Raw genomic sequence first — 17,036 nt, 5'->3', positions numbered from 1 at the left:
ACAAGATGCTACTGTAACTTAGGCTAAAAAGAAAGTAACTCATTCATCCTTCCTCAAATTCCAGGTTATCAGCTTCAACCTTTCTCATGGATCACATTTGACATGGAAAAAGAACCTCATTGAAAGGCTTGGCAATTTGTCATTAATAGCCCAGGTGGTAATTCCTTAACAACTTATAAATGTTATAGTTTGGAGTCGGTGATCTCGTAAGCCTTCCGCAAATGAACTTAACTTCCCTTGAAAATTCAAAATGCAGATCCAATCATCTTACACAAGCAGTGCAACGAGCATTACGGTGAGCGATAACATTATCACATTTTATGAAAAATGTCACCGTTTCTGCAAAAACGTACTTTTCAACACAGCTGTTCATCCCTTCAATTATCGTTTAATCATCCTGATCTGACACGTTGTGCTGGTAACCAAACAAAGCTTATATGACTTAGGCAACCGAGATAAGGGAGGAATGTATGCAAAGTGGTGATCGGTGAGATTTTGGCCAAGTGTGTGCATTGCTGTCCAAAATTGGCTGCAAATGAACGTGGTGAGTTTTACTTTGTTGTCGCTTTGATGTCGAGTCCAAGCAAGGAGACCGGCAGAGCCACTGTAAACCCAAGAGGGATTCCGCAGTGGCCAGGCAGGAAGAATGGCGCATTGTGGAACATGAGATGGTGCAGAGAGAGAGAGAGAGAGATAAGAGAGAAAAGTACAAAGGTGGGGACTATTTAAAAGAACACAAAGGAAGGGAGATATGTAGAGAAGTGGCACTCTTGTTTTGGTTTCCTTATTTAAGCTCCTGCGAAAAAACAAAAAATTGCATAACAAAGGAGTCAGAATGAGATTTCCCCACCCCACCCCCCTCCGAAAAAAAACGACACGTAATTGATGTGCTGAATATAACAAAAGTTTTTTTTTTTAAGTAACTTCTGTTTAACTCTAACCTTTCGTGGAAATGCCATCACAAAACGGGGACCAAAGCTCATCATAATTTGTACTTGTTTAATAAGAGCACGCAACGTTGCCCTCCCGTTACATCATCACACTAAAATACGCAATGTGGTGTCTGTTTGTCCGTCTGACCATGTTACATTCGGTATCTGACCATGATACAAAAAACAATATATTAATACTGATAATATCCCTCCTCCGCAAAGGGGTTTTTCTTCCTTGGACAAATGCCGTGTTCACATGTATAAATAGCTTATCGTGGCATTTTGTGTGGCACCCCAACTGGAAGTAAAAAAAAACAAACAAAAATTAACCACAAACACATATGATTAACTTTTCAAATTCACTACCGCTGCTTAGCACGAAACTGAAACGGAGGAAACCCGAAATTCTTGAGGCATTACATGCTTATCTTTGTCCCCCACAGACAAATGGACCCGAGCCTAGATCTATATACCCCAGAGAGAATAACATGACCCTTCCTGCCATTCCCAAAGGGCCAAACTAGAACACAAAATGGGGGTTCCTTTGCCGATTCATTCCCACACGAATTGCTGAGTTGATCATCTCCACAAGATTAGTCGTAGCTACTTTCATGAAATAATTGCAATTGATATTGCTTGCAATACTGTCATGCCTGAAGGCATATGGAGCCCTTATAGGAACTCACACCACTTCGGACTTTTTGGGGCCCGCTGACATCTCGGTGGTTTGTAGCTCCCACAGCTCCTTTTCCACCATATACCCACCGGGTCTCTGTAGGTTGTCCAACTCTCATTCGACCTTCAGGCTTCCAACGTATTGCTTGTTTTGTGATGTTGTTGCGTTCGATGTGCAATACAGCATCGCATGCTCCATCCATCTCCACCTCTTCACTTTAAATTCCTCCATGATGCTTTTCCTTCCCGTTCCTTTTTCTTCCTCCGTGCTCACTCTATCTGAGCAGAAGATTTGCAAAATATTTTTGTGACAGCTATAAACTAGAGAGTTCATAGAACACCACACCCCATGCAGTCTTGAGAAAAAGGAAATGTGAGGGGGATTTTCAAATATATCTTTGTTTCTGAGCACGATCTATATTACCTTTGTTCGTGAACTTTGAATAACAGGAACGATGGAAACCATATGCTAGACACCACCATATTTGTCTGAGAGCTGAATCTCACGGTTAATCTGCCCTCAGGGCATGACGACATACATATTTTGTCCAAGGACAACTAAACAGAAGTTTTTTTTAAAGTGCTAAGAAGGCAATTTGTGTTCTCCATTGTTCAAGTATTTAACTAAATTGAAATAAAACAAATGCTTTAAAGGCTGTAGAAAAAAAACAAACTTTTTTTTTTGGAAGTTTACCTCCATTAATTCCCAAATGAGATTCTGTACATTTTGCCAAATTCAGAGGCGAAGTACTACTAAACTGCAGGGTCATGTTCTGCAATGTTCATAATATAAAATTCAATTGAAATTAAATGGTTCCTCAATTATAAACTGACGTGTGTAGACAGACAGACAGAGACAAAGTGAACCAATTGCTTAACCATAAAGAGGATTCTAGCTTCTGTGTAACGAGTGGTGACATTCCATGCTTCACAGCCAAATGGAAGAGCCAATTTTACATTACCGTGAACAACTTGAAGCTTTGTTCTTGTGTTCGAGTTTTTCAATATCCAGATTTATCCTCATCCTCATAAATGCTGCTCTTGCTTTCTCTATTCTTTCTGGAACATATGAGAAAATACACCATCGTTCAAAAGAAACCACAGCCAACTACCAATTCACACCAGGCGCACAAACAATTTTGAATAAAACAAGAAAGAGCAGATTTATTATAAGCATTAGGTACCATTTTGTTTGAGATCCATGAACTTCCTCAAGCCAGTATTCCAGCTCCAGCATGCGGTGGCCATTTATTATCCGATTTGCAGCTCATTTCTGGTCATGTATCAATGAGGACAGAATTTTTTAGGAGTGTCAGAATAAAACCATGGCATCATCATTGGGGTTCTATTTCCAAATCAAGAATGGCATGATTTGGTGTCATATGGGAGTACGTGAGCAGTTGCAAGAACATTAACCTGATTCCGTACTTCGGGAGGAGAACAGTGTTGATGTCCCCTTCCTTACTAGATTCACTGGGTGCTGTGTAGGTGCACTGTGCTGGTAAGCTGATCATGTGATTTCTGAATGAGCAGGCACGAGTTGTGAGCAAGTGTGTTACTGGCTAATTAATGTACCACATCGAAACTGACTTTGTGTTAGGTAGTGAAGAGTGTCTGTGATAAGATGCCTGCCTGGGAGGTTTAAGTAATGGGGCACCTCAGGGATTGGTAAGTGTGAGAGGTATTAAAGGATATCATTTATTTGGACAATGGGGATAAGGGTTAGCTTTTCATATACACAGATTAAACAAATCTTCAAAGTAAGATATGTAGCAGAGAGAGGTGAAATCACACTTTCTCTCTACAAGAGGCTTATTGAAGAGCAAGACTGCAAGCTGAGATAACTTATCATCAGAGGGTAAGGGGCCAATTTTAATTGTGTCAATCACCGGCTCACAGGTACCCCCAGCACATCTGCAAAATATGGTGGAGATCAGCAAAGCCATTTGATTATGCAAGGTTCATAGATACAGAGAATTGGCATATTTTAGTATGATAGAGCATGATACCTTGTTTTCTTACTCCCATACAGTTTCTCAATGTGTGGAATGTTGCAAATATCCTGTAGCACATTTGCAAGCTAGCCTCCAAAGCCAGTCGCTGACTGGGCATCCTTGGTCGTGCAGTCATTCCTTGGCACACCCGAGCTCCTAACCACATAGAAAGCTTTCATCTGCAGCCTGATGGAGTACTACTCTCTCTTCTGGGCTTGTGCTCCTGCCTCTCACATAGCTCCGCTCCACGCTGTGGAAACCAAGGCTTTTAGGATCATTGGTATCTCACACGATGAGGCTGTCTTTGGGTCTCTCACTCTCTCACCTCAGACAGGTCGGTGGTCTTTCTGTCTTCCACTGGCTCCTCTCTGGCTTTGCCCCCTTTCTCTGTCTGTGTTATGCCCCCCTCATATTTCTGCAGGGTGCTAAAGGTCCCCCAGCAACCCCCTTCTGGTAAATCTACCAAAAACAAGAATCACTGCTCACCTTCACTCTTTCATTCCTCTTGTTACCAGCCTCTGCAACAAATTCCCACACTCCCTCCAATCCCACTCTCACCTGCAGGTCTTCAAAACAGCTGTTCACCACCATCTCATATCTTCCCCCATGCAATACCATAATCTTTTCTACTCCCGTTAATCCACCCCAAACCATCCATCCATCCATTGGGACCATACTCTGTGCAGAGCAATGGTGCTGCCTAAGCAGTCTCCTTGGCTATTGGGCACAATCCTGGATGGGTCCCCACTCCGACACAGGATACCAGCAAGCTGGCACTCATTTTGCTGACCTCGGAAAGATGACAGGCAGAGTCAACCCCACCTGGAATGCATTCAACAACAAGTGGGATTTGAACTCAGGATTCTAGGATCCCAAGCCCACCTCCCTCAAATTCCGTTTTCCTTCCTGAAAGTCCCTGTAGTGTCCACCTTGTTTACCATGTGTACCGCACACCATCCCTCTCCCTTCCACAAATCTACTGATGTCCCTGCTCCCTCCTGTTGTCGTGTTTCCCTCTCATGGCCCCTCGTCTCCTCCCTTTGTTATATGTTCTGTGTTAGCTCTTATATGAGCCTCGACAGAACATTTTCCACAATTCAGCCAAGGTGGTTGATAACCATTTGACCTTCTCACTATCCATATAACCCCAGAGAGCCTCAGTTAGGTTTATATCAGTACTTTGTGCAGGCCAAGACATCTTTTTGAGTGTTCCATCATCCTCTTGAGATTTCAGATCGTTTTTCACCGCATTGGCTGTATGCTTGGGGTAACTGTTATGTTGGAAGATGAATGCCCACCTAATGAGAGATGTTCAAACTTGTTGAAGGGTTGTAGAGTGAATCTAGGAAAGACTCACAGGACTGAAAGACACCATTTGAAACGTTGTGCCAATATTTCCCATTTCATTAAGACTGAAAAGGTCGTGCACCGCATGAAAATGGCTCTGTTAATAAAATAGCTTGGCGAGATAGACCGAAAACATATTTGGAAGAAGTGTTTTGAAAAAGATTACATTTATAATCTCCTTTATAGGCTTCAAAATAAACTTCAAATTAATTTATATCATTGTTTGAAATATTTCATAAACTGCTTCAAACATTTAAATGATTTTAAATGCACTATGTTAGTTATCTATTATATAATGTGAACCATGGTATCTGTCCGACCGTTCGTCTGTCTCCGGTTTACGATTGTCGCTTCCCATGCTGCTTTTGAAAAGCTCCGCATGCAGGCAAAGCTCAACATTCAACCAGTAAAAAGCATGATACCAAACGAGATACAATTTACATGTATTAATACACCATGTAATCAGTTTGTTTAACAGTGCGCTAAGATACGACCTGAGGATTATCACAAAGTTTATCAAAACATATCAGTGTTATTAATAATGCCTGGTGTTGACTTAATGGTGAGGGTGGTGGGCTCGAGATCCTTGGGTCCTGAGTTCAAATCCTGCTTGGCTGTTGAATTAATACCAGGTGGGGTTGATTCAGCCTGTCATCCCTCCGAGGTCGGCAAAATGAGCTTGCTGGGATGATTGAGGCATTTGAGTATCCTGCGTCGGAGTGGTGACCCATCCACGATTGTGCCCAATACCCCCAGGAGACTGCTTCGGCAGCACCAATGCTCTGTACAAAGTATGGTTCCAATGGATAGATGTTGTTAGTAACAGTAACTGAAATTGAAAGTTCAGTCATTCAAATTCCTCGGTCTCACTATTAGCCATGATCGTTCTTGAGCAAACCAGGTGTTTAACTTGGCCTCCAAAGCAATCTGCCGACTGTGCATCCTCCATCGTACACAGTCCTTCCTTGGTGCACCTGAACTCCTATCCACCTACAAGGCCTTCATCTGTAGCTTAATGGAGTATTGCTCTCCCCTCTGGGCTTCCTCACAACTTGCTCAGCTTGACACCATGGAAACTTCAAGATTATTGGAATCTCCTGCGCTGAAGCCGAGTCTATGGGCTTATCACTTTGCCATCGCAGACAGGTTAGTGGTCTCTCTGTCTTCTACTGCCTCTTTTTCTGGTCTTGCACCCTCTGCTCTTTCCATGCGTTGTCTCCCCCAGGTTTCTGCAGGGCACACATAGTCCACCATCAAAACTCTTTTGGTTAAACTACCTAAATCCAGGATCATTGCTCACCTCCACTCATTCATTCTTCTTTTCTCTCACCTGTGGAAACAACTTCCACATTGTCTTCAATCTCATTCTGCCCTTCAGTTCTTCAACACAGCTGTTCTTCATCATCTGAGATCGTCCCCAATCCAAAACCATGATCTTTTCTACACTCGTTAACCCATCCCGATCCCTCCTCCTTCCCAATTTCTCAATTCCCCCTAAGAGTTTCCCTCTGTATCCATCTTGTCCACCCTATTCTTTTCTGCCATTCATTCCTCCCCACACCCATTGTTTGGCCAAGTCTGCCTCTGTCTTGGCCTTCAACTCTGCTGTTGGTGTTTCTCATATATATATATATATATATATATATATATATATATATATATATATATATATATATATATATATATATATATATATATATATATATCTCTGATATCTCTCTGATCTCTCTCTCTCTCTCTCTCTGATCTCTCTCTCTCTCTCTCTCTCTGATCTCTCTCTCTCTCTCTCTGATCTCTCTCGCTCTCTCTCTTCCTCTCTCGCTCTCTCTCTCTCTCTCTCTCTCTCTCTTTCTCTCTCTCTCTCTCTCTCTCTCTCTCTCTCTCTCTCTCTCTCTCTCTCTCTCTCTCCCTCTTTCTCTCTTTCTCTCTTTCTCTCTCTCTCCGTCGTTCCTTTTGTCCTGCTGTTTCCTGATCCGTTCAGTGTACTAATTCTAGCTCTTCCACAAGCCGCGAATAAGCATATACAAAAAGATGTCTTTCAACAAACGTTGCAGCACAAGGCGATCATTTAATTAAAGAAACACCTACATTGTGACCGAAAAATAATTTGAAATAAACCAATGTCATCTGCAGTGTGACCCGTATCTTGCCAAAAGGTGACCACGTGTGACTTCTTTAAGGTCACACTGAGGTGAACAGAGCTGCTATCCACCAGGAGCGACTCCTTGAGGAATATCTGCCTACGAGAGATTCCGATGAGAATCGTTCTACAGAGTAACCATGAAAAATATGCTTTTGCCTCATAACGTCACCAAATGACGTCATAATGTCTCAAGCTTGACATATCTAGAAAGCACTCATCGAGGTGTTCAATTTAAGGTACTACACGGTATGGTTCCTAAAACTTGAAAATTTGACCTTGGGGTCAAATATGTTTGACCTCAGGCGCTAACCATGAAGGTCAAGGCCAATCGCCACCAAAAATTAATCAGCTGAGCGCCAGACCATGAACTTTTTTTCCCATGAAGTTTGAAGACGATCCGATCAAAATTACTCAAAAAATAAGGGTTTCATCGACTCCCCTGATTTGCGACAAAGTGACCTTGACCTTTGACCTTGACCTTCAAAATTTTGTGAACTGAAAGGGACCTCTATAGGCCTCTGATATGCGAAGTTACAAAAATTTCCAATGATAACTGTGCTCTGCAGAGTGATTTATACGTGATTACAGACCAAAAAAAAAACATATGAAGGTCAAGGCCAATCGCCACCAAAAATTAATCAGCTGAGCGCCAGACCATGAATTATATTCCCATGAAGTTTGAAGACGATCCGATCAAAATTACTCAAAAAATAAGGGTTTCGTCGACTCCCCTGATTTGTGACAAAGTGACCTTGACCTTTGACCTTGACCTTCAAAATTTTATGCGCTGAAAGGGACCTCAATAGGCCTCTGATATGCGAAGTTATAAAAATTTCCAATGATAACTGTGCTCTGCAGAATTTTTTATACGTGATTACAGACAAACAAACAAACAAACAAAAAAAACATACAAGCTGACTAACATATCTTCCAAAAACTTCGTTTTGGCAAGATAATGAAACAATATACTTCAGAGGTCCAAAATAAACTTAAATTTAATACTCAGTGGACTCATTGATGTACAGTAATTCGTTAGAGTTAGAACGTCTGGTTTGAGTCAAGGAGGTTGACATTTCAAACACCGGCCAAGTAATTACTGAAGTTATAGCAAAGATTTTAAAATGGTGCATGTTGCTTCCTTTGACACTCAACATTTCAAAACGATAGAGCTTAGTTGGAGGTGGACAAACTGATATAGGTTGGAAACCATTATGCAGGCTTGATGGGTCAAATGGTCTCTTTATGTTGGGATTCCTTGGAAGGGAAGTTATCTATAATAGATTGTGAACTGTGGTCAGTGGTGTCTGTCCATGTGTTTGTCTGTCTCCCATTTACGGCAGCTGCTTCCTGCGCTGTTTTAAAAAGATGCTAATTGGTTATTTTTCATTTTAATTTCACCTTTCTTGATGCAATATCATCAGTCTAGTCCATTTGCCATTATTATGTGTTCCATTGTCAACCTTGTTGATGTGGAAAGTGGATGGTTTTATGATTGTTTTGGACTAACATGGGTCCATTAATAAAATTCAGGTTGGTTGTCGGGGTGGCCACCTTGGGGAACTCCTGTAATTTGCATAAATTCAAGATGGCCACTACAGGTCAGACGATGGGGCTAAGTTTTTAATCGGTCAGCATATAATCCTGTGTAATACCTCTTTTCGATATGATTTTGACATGAGGAATTCCATTTTGGGGTTATTTTTTACGTTCAGGAATAAATAGAGGTTCACATGAAATGTCCATGACTATTTTCTGCTGAAAATTATGCAACACCAATGCAAAAGTGAAGTCATGAATGGTTCACAACAGTATGTTGATAATCAGAAAGCATACACATTGTCATGTCATCATATTGGACATCTTAGGAACAGAGGACATAGAGCCTAGTCGACAACTTACGTATTGTTCATTCCCATTCATTGTACTCGTCCCCTTCCGTATCCTCGTCTCTTTCCAGTTCTGCTTCGACACTCCCTTCTTCCACTTCACTTTCACTGTCCTCCACAGTCTTGTGTGGGTTGAAGCACTTGTCACTGCAACCACAAGTGCAGTATAGCATGCAGGAGATCTTTGCATGGTGACAACTGCAACTTGTAGTACTGCAGGCCTTCCCCTCTGCTTTGCATCCACACCGCACAACATCCATGAGGTCCAAAGGGGCTGGTGGAGTAGCAGAAGTTGCTGGCACTGGGATTCCATCTCTGATGTCCCATCCATATTTTGTAATGTCAAGTTCAGGTGGGGCCTGCTTATCAGCTGATTTTGCAAGTACTGTCTGTAGATGTGCACGCAAAATATGTAGGAAGAGATTGATCTCAGTTGGAGGAGAATCCAGAAGTTGCATCCACAGCCGGGGCGTTCACTTTGGATGGCCCAGTGTAGGCTGCAGAAGAAGGCTCCCTGATGAGCTGCTGCTTGTTCTAGACTGGGCAGCTTTCTTAGACAGTCGTGGGATAATAAGGTCGCTCTTCCCTGGGTGAGCATGCCCATACTCAAGAATGCCTGCAGGATGGGGTTGCTGAAATTCATGTGAGAGGACATGAGTAGTGCGCCGACCATTAGGCGTGAACACTTGCAGATTAAGATTATCAAACCAGGCAAAAATCACGCCAACAGTTCTACTCAAACCCATGAATTGGTGGAGAAGCTGAGCATTGTCACCGAGAAAATGAGCAGCTGATTTCCTGAATCTCAGGACCTCATCATATGACATTGTGAACCCATGTTCATGAAGGAGCTTTAGAAGTTCAGAATTGCCATGGCGGTGCTGTAGTTTGACAGCCAGTCCTAATGTTGTCTGATTTCTGGTACCTGTAACATGACTTTGAATTGACTGGCTCAGGCTTAGAGATTTCTTGGTCATTTCACCACCAGACACTAAGTCTGAAATCACCCTCAGTAAAGTTGGGCTTGTTGCCTTGATTGTGTTGGCTTGTGTAAATTCTGAGAGGTCATAATTGGCACTGTTGTACTTGACTGAGCGTGCCTCCTTCTTGATCTGCTTTACCACAGAACCAATACTCCTCTCATCTGCATCATCCACTTTAACCATTTTCAGATGGTTAGCAATGGACTCACGGAAACCAACAATGGTAGCACATCCATCTACCCGAACTAACATAACGTCCTTACTCATGCAGTCTGTTGGTTTGCTAAACATATCACATCGAGTGAGTTTGCCACCAAGATCACAGTACAGGGAATGCAGTTCAACGCTATTCCACATCTTTGACCTGTCACAATTCATGCGCTCTATGACGTTCTTTAGGGCACTTTCTTCTGCAACACCAGTTGGCAAATCAGCATATTTAGGGACTGTCATGAAACTGTTATAACAGCGTACATGGTATTTGCACTCAGCCGCAGGGAGATCAACCAAATATCCAATATGTAACTTGACCGTTCTGGCTACTTCATCATTACGTTGCTCAGCAGCATTGATGATGGCATCTTTCATAGTTGGGATGGGATTACCTTCCTTGTCAAAACGTTCTTTAGTCATGCACTGACGAACACGATCCCATCTTTCTGGATGTTTGTCATCAACAAGTAAACATTCTTTGCCACAAAAAATGCAGTCACGTTTGTAAACAAACGCACCACTGCCTGTTGCCTGTGTGCGAGATCCTGTTGTCACTGTAACACAATCATCTTCAGCTTTTCTTTTCTGTGATTTACGAAGTCTCTCAATTTTTTTGTTTTGATGTGCAAGTACAGTAGCATCCTTTGTGACATTCTATGCGAACAGCATCACCACCACCATCAACAATGTCCTGTAGTTTTGCACGTAGCTCTTCATCTCCACGGGCTTTGGCACAGGAAATCAATGTCTTGATCCCTTGATTAGCGAATTTCTTCAATTCCCTCCACCATGACACACGGGAAGAATGCACCTTGAATCAGCCATATCTGTAAAAACAAAACAATGAATTAGTAACTCGCATTAATGTCATATGTGAGCGTCCAGTTGTCAGAATAGTGACCTTGTTGTCATTCAAAATGTATCTCACACGGCAAACAATTGCCAGGAACTCGAACATTGACCTCAAATTTACTTCTAGTCACAAAAATAAGGTTAAATACCGATTCCTCGTGCCAAAATTATATGGAAAAGATGTCTCATGTGTAATTTTAAGTTCATTACCTAAAAAGTTATATTTTCAGCCCGGTCGATGAGGGCCATCTTGTGTTTGCGCAAAAATAACAGATTTCCCCATGGTTGCCATCCGGGCAACCAAGCTTAATTTTGTCTATGCATGCCTGTGAACAAGAAACCACCATAAACCATGCACTTTGGAGGACAACAAGGTTACTTCTCTGGCAAATGGACTAGTCACTTTATTGTCCCTTCCAGTAATCTTTAAAAACAACATGTACATCTGGATTGAAGAAGATTTAATTCAGATCTTCATGGAGGAACACACAATGTATATTTTGCCCTCTTTTTAGACAAATTGAACCTCGGCTGCCCAATATTGCACCACTATTTTGCGGTGGGCAGCATAAGTAGCTCAGAGTTTTGGCTCTGAGTGAAACTAAGAATGCAACGCATACTGAAAGGTGAACTTCCATCCCAATTACAGCTTTCTTGCAGAGGGCAGCAGGTTTTCCTGCAGGATTTTTCTGTATTTTACTTCATCCATTTTCCCTTTTATCCTGACAAGTGCCCCAGTCTCTGCTAATGAGAACCACCCCCATGACATGATGCTGCCACCACCATGCTTCACAGTAGGGATGGTGTTATTTGGATGATGTGCTGTGTTGGGTTTGCGCCAAATGTAACGTTTTGCATTTAGGCCAAAAAGTTCCATCTTGGTTTTGTCAGACCACAAAACTTTTTGGCGCCTGGCTTCAGAATCTCCCGAGTGGTTTTTTGCATACCTCAAATGGGACTCAAGGTGGGCTTTTTTGAGTAATGGCTTCCTTCTTACCACCCATCCACACATGCCAGACTTGTGGAGTGCTTGAGATATTGTTTTCACATGCACACAGTGACCAGTCTTTGCCACAAAGGCATGCAGCCCTTTCAAAGTTGCCATTGGTCTCTTGGTGGCATCTCTGATCAGTCTCCTCCTTGCTTGGTAATCCAGTTTGTCGGGATGGCCTGATCTCGGCAAGGTCTTGGAGGTAGCATACATCTTCCACTTCTTAATGATTGTCTTGACTGTGCTGCGACAGATATTCAAAGCCTTTGAAATATTTTTATATCAATCCTCTGATCTGTGCCTTTCCACAACTTTATCCTGCAGGTCTTTTGAAAGCTCAATGGGCTCATGGTTGAGTCTTTGCTGTGAAATGCACTACACAGCACAGGAAACCTACAGAAATGGCTAATTTTGTTCTGAAATAATCACAATCATGACAACTTAACACAGGTGGAGGCCAATTAACTCGGTGTGTGATTTTGAAGGTGACTGCTTAAACCTGAGCTAATTTACAATTGCCATTAAAAGGGGGGGGGGTGGGGGGGTGGACACTAATCCAACCAAGATATTCTAGTTTTGTATTTTCAATTAATTTTCAGAAACTTGTGGGATTTGTTTATCACTTGGAAGTTGTGGGTTAAGATGTGTAAATAAAAGGTGAACATTTTGAAATGGTGTGTAGACTTTCTATGGGCACTGTACTCAGAATACAACAACACCAGCACAAGGTGTTCCATTTGAGACAATGCAAGTAAAACCACTTTCCAACCATGTCAACAGGTTTTTTGGGGGGGTTTTTTTTCCAGGTGAATTGGGCTGAGGGTTGTTTGAAAATTATGCAAGATGTCCCCTTTACATTTGAAGCACATATTTGGACGAGTATTTTGGTGCATTAACATAAACAGACTGGAAACCCCCTGAACTACGTAAAATGACTCTCGAGCGAGATTTCACAACAGACTGTCCTGGCTTGTTAACTGTCACAAGAAACGACGAATATGTGAAAATAAGTGTAAAAATAGACAAATAAGTCAATGTGTTTGGTTCATTCTATTCGAGTCGGAAAAGGGTTCAGGGGTAAAGGAACTTATGGGACATCTTGTACAGTGAGGTCAAAGTACAGCAAAATGTTGATCAGATTTTGTGCAAATTTATTTATCAGAAAATTAAAAATTGATAAACAGTATAAAAACCGGTCAGCCATTTGACAATGAAAGTTTTGTTAATCATGATAAAAAAAAATACAGTTTAGTTTACATATGTCAAAGTATATGGTGACGATAGTAATAACTCGAAATACAAATTTCTCTTTTAATTTATGAAGTGCGTGAAATTTTTGAGACCGTGTAATAACCACATATTAGTTCTGCCTCTTTATTTGGCCTTTTCTGATTTCTGCGTTCGATCCAATATCTCTGCTGCTGTGGATCCAATGATTCCTTGACCAGCTTGTTGAAAAGAAGCCTTTCCATGTGGCTGCTGCTCTGTTTTTGATTCACTGGCTCATACATTATTAAATACAAGTCAATCTTCTTCTTTGATGCGCAGCACAAGGCTGCGGGATTGCATTATTGGGGTAGGGCACGGCTGTGCCATTCATGCAGTGCCCCCTGTAGGTTAGGCAGGAATTTGGAATTTGTTCAGGGTGCCGATGATAACTTGCGTACTCTTCCCGAGGGACACTGTTTGATCTTTAATGTCCACAAACTAAGGCGGACAGATGGGACGCCCAGTTTTACATCCATCCTAGGGACGGCGCACACATTAATGAATCACCCTGCATTCAGTCATTGAAGCTTGATTAATGACAAAAGAATGTCTGGTTCTGCCATCCATATATTGCACACCAGCAAAGGTACCAGGCATTTCCGAGTAATGCCGGGTCGCTCCTCCCATTCCTTTCACTCCCCCATCCCAGTCCATCCCCTGTCTACTCCCTCCTCTCACCCCTCCCTTTGCACCCCTTCCACTCTCTCCCTCTGGACTCACATCCCACCCCTTCCCCTCCCTCCTGACTCTCACCCCACCCCTTCCCGTCCCCCTACACTACCTGTACACATCTTGAGATAAACACTGCCCAGAGACAAACACCACCCATACAAGTCTGGAGCAAAACATCGCCTGGAGATAAACACCACCTGGACACGTCTGGAGCCAAACTGCCCAGACATGTCCGGAGACAAACACCACCCAGGCAAAAACACCACCCGAACACTTGTGGAGATAACCACCGTCTGGAGTATCAAATAATGTGTGAATACAACTCTCGATGTTTATAAGCATTACAGCTGAAATGCAATAAACAATTAAATGCAATGAAATGTTAAGGATTCAGCGGTGGTGGGATTCGCACCCGACTCTTGACCCCAGTGTTAAGGATTCGGACATCACTTAACAACAACGCCGTCTCCGGGGTTATAACGCCGGCTGGTTCGGCACAATTCTCGGGTTAAGCGCCTCAGATCATGATACCAAAATACACCTGTGTCTTGCCAGCTGGGGGAATAGCCCCCTGTTACAGACTGGTTTTGTCAGAGACCGAGCGGATTCTGCCAGTCTGTAACCATTTTGGTTTTATATACCAATCGAGCGAATTGATTCTCAGCGCGGCACGAACAAACCCAAAGCGGCAACTTCATACGACTCAGCCAGATTTATTGGGGACAGATCGGGGAACACGACACAAGCAAAGCATTCACGACAATGTTATAATTAATCTCTTACCCGTTCTTAACTAGGGAGGTAAGGATTACGGGTTTCGAAGGGGACCCTAGCGAGATAAACCTTAGACAACATGCAGACAAGACACGGACAGCATGCAGACAAGACACAGAGTACTTAATGATGCTTCATGGACGAGAGGAAAAGTGTCAAAGGCCCGAATGTGGCTCGTGACAAGCCGATGTCTACGGATTCGAGCGCCCAAGCTCAAACACGCCGCGTGGCAAAATAGCGGCATCGTCGTCCTTTTGTCACACCGCCCACGCACGCAGCCTCAGCGCATTCAGACCCCGTAAGGTCGACGGTACCAGAGCGGAAGGTCCACGTGTGCTCCAGCTGGCCCTTCACAAAGTCCAGCATACAAATCCAGGCCTGTCCTGTTCACCAGACAAGGCCAAATTGGGGTGTTGGGCTCCGCAGGCGGATCGACAAACGTGTTGAGCCGTGAGGGGAGTAAGGACAGAGGCTCCGTGGTGAGACGCAGGTTGAACCTGTCGATCAGCTCCTCATAAAGTCGATCGCCGACTCACACAGCAGCCAGTTCCTCTTGACGCAGATTGCAGCCTCCCACTAGTCTTTTCTACACAGCAGAAAATTCTCACTTGACACTCAGGCTCAGTTACTTCCTCAGCAGATGGCAGACTCGACCCTCAGGTTCAGGCCGTTCCTCTCTTACAGATTGCCGACCACACGCACCGTGAGTTTCTCCTCCAGCCGATGGCAGACAGACCTCTTGCAGTGCCTTCCTTGCCTTTCTTTTGGCTTGCTCTTCACGAAAAACCGATCGCGCCACATCGGCGCTCAGTTTCACCACCGCTTTCCCGGCGCTCCTGCAGTTTCACTTCCTTTTCCTTAGGGGCGTGCCCCTTTACGAAGCCGACAAACTCCTCCCCCTCCCAGAACACTGGGCGGAGACTCCTTTGGAGAGGGAACGAAGAAGAAGAACCTCTCGGTCCACCACCACTGTATGAACAATAAACAGCCTCTTCCACCTCCCGACTCACATGTAACGTCCATTTACCGAACAACCTGGCTCAGCATGCATTTAATGGGGGATCTGCGCTAATCCGATATTTAATAACACACTAAGGGCCATTTCCGCAACAATGTATATATATATATATATATATATATATATATATATATATATATATATATATATATATATATATATATATATATATATATATTGTTGTGGTTACCAAATTCGCAAACCACCATTCAGGTCCCTTAGGTGAGGTATCTCGGTAAGTGCATGTGTAGTTAGGCCCAAACCCGTTGTCTAGTGGGAATACATGTCATTTATGCGTGCTGCGACTCTTCAGGATAGCCGTTTTTCTTTTACTATCTTTAATTTGGACCAACCGCCATGATTACCACCACAATCACAACATCAACCACCAACCACAACGCCGCTTCACCACAACCGCCACGACCTTCACGTCACACCTCGCAACCGTAGCATCGCCACCGTTCTTGCCCCGCTGTGGGTACCGGTGTTGGACTCGTGCAGGGCGCGCGTCGAACAGCGTGTACAAAATCACGGATTTTGTGCTTCAAAAACGGATCAAAAACGACACACGCCCACTTTTTGCCGTCCAATCGGTGAGCGAGGGGCGATTTGGCCCCGCCTCCAGGGCGATCGATATATGCAAATTTGTGGATCAAAAAGCCTTCACGCCCACTTTTTCTCGGGCCAATGGGGAGCGAGGTGAAAGGTCGAAGGGAGGGGGTCAAAGATGAGAGGGCGAAGTTACGGGGCGGATAAAAGGACCGTGTTCGTCAGTCAGAAAGTAGGAGAGTCCAGAGTAGGAGAGTCCAGAGGCGGAGAGTAGGAGAGTCGAGAGGCGGAGAGTAGGAGAGTAGGAGAGTCGGAAACAGAGAGTCAAGACTTCGCGGGCGGTGGAGCTGCTCGTCGTGTGCGGAACGGAGGGGACGGAGCTGTGGAAAGGCGGCGACACCAGACGAGGGGGTGCTCGCGTCGTGCAGGAAGCTGCACCCGAGGGAGGCCGACAGCGCGACCTGGCCGAGGTGGAGACGCTCGTCGCGGGATAATAAAGATCCTCTATACCCCGAGCATCAGCAACCCCCTCCTGTTTCCCCCCGCGCTGAGATAGTGCGACCAAGGGGGCCCCTTTCCCACCCCCTGCCAGACACTGTCCGCGAGGCCCGCGGAGTTGAGGCGCCATCGCCGCTCCGCGTCTCATCACCAGACGGGTAGGCGCGACCCGGTCTCGGCCTCAGGCCCGCCTCATCCTTGAGGGTATTCTTTCCTTGGTTTTGGGTATGTGTTGTCGGC

The 17,036-nt window shown here is 43.9% G+C and overlaps 1 long non-coding RNA gene across 1 annotated transcript; it reads right to left on the bottom strand.

Moving 5' to 3' along the window:
- Nucleotides 1–381: 381 nt before the first annotated feature.
- LOC147033118 (uncharacterized) lies at nt 382–10,086 on the bottom strand. The gene is made up of 4 exons (XR_015055444.1): nt 8,991–10,086; nt 2,570–2,666; nt 1,698–1,882; nt 382–796 (listed from the first exon to the last, which is right to left on the bottom strand). It is a non-coding gene; the product is annotated as an uncharacterized LOC147033118 (long non-coding RNA).
- Between the last annotated feature and the right edge of the window lie 6,950 nt (nt 10,087–17,036).

This window comes from Eptatretus burgeri, chromosome 2 (assembly GCF_056783735.1).
Source record: "Eptatretus burgeri isolate ZD-2024b chromosome 2, Ebu_testis_v1, whole genome shotgun sequence".
Classification (NCBI taxonomy): domain Eukaryota; kingdom Metazoa; phylum Chordata; class Myxini; order Myxiniformes; family Myxinidae; genus Eptatretus; species Eptatretus burgeri.
This window is presented reverse-complemented; position numbering and strand designations above follow the sequence as displayed.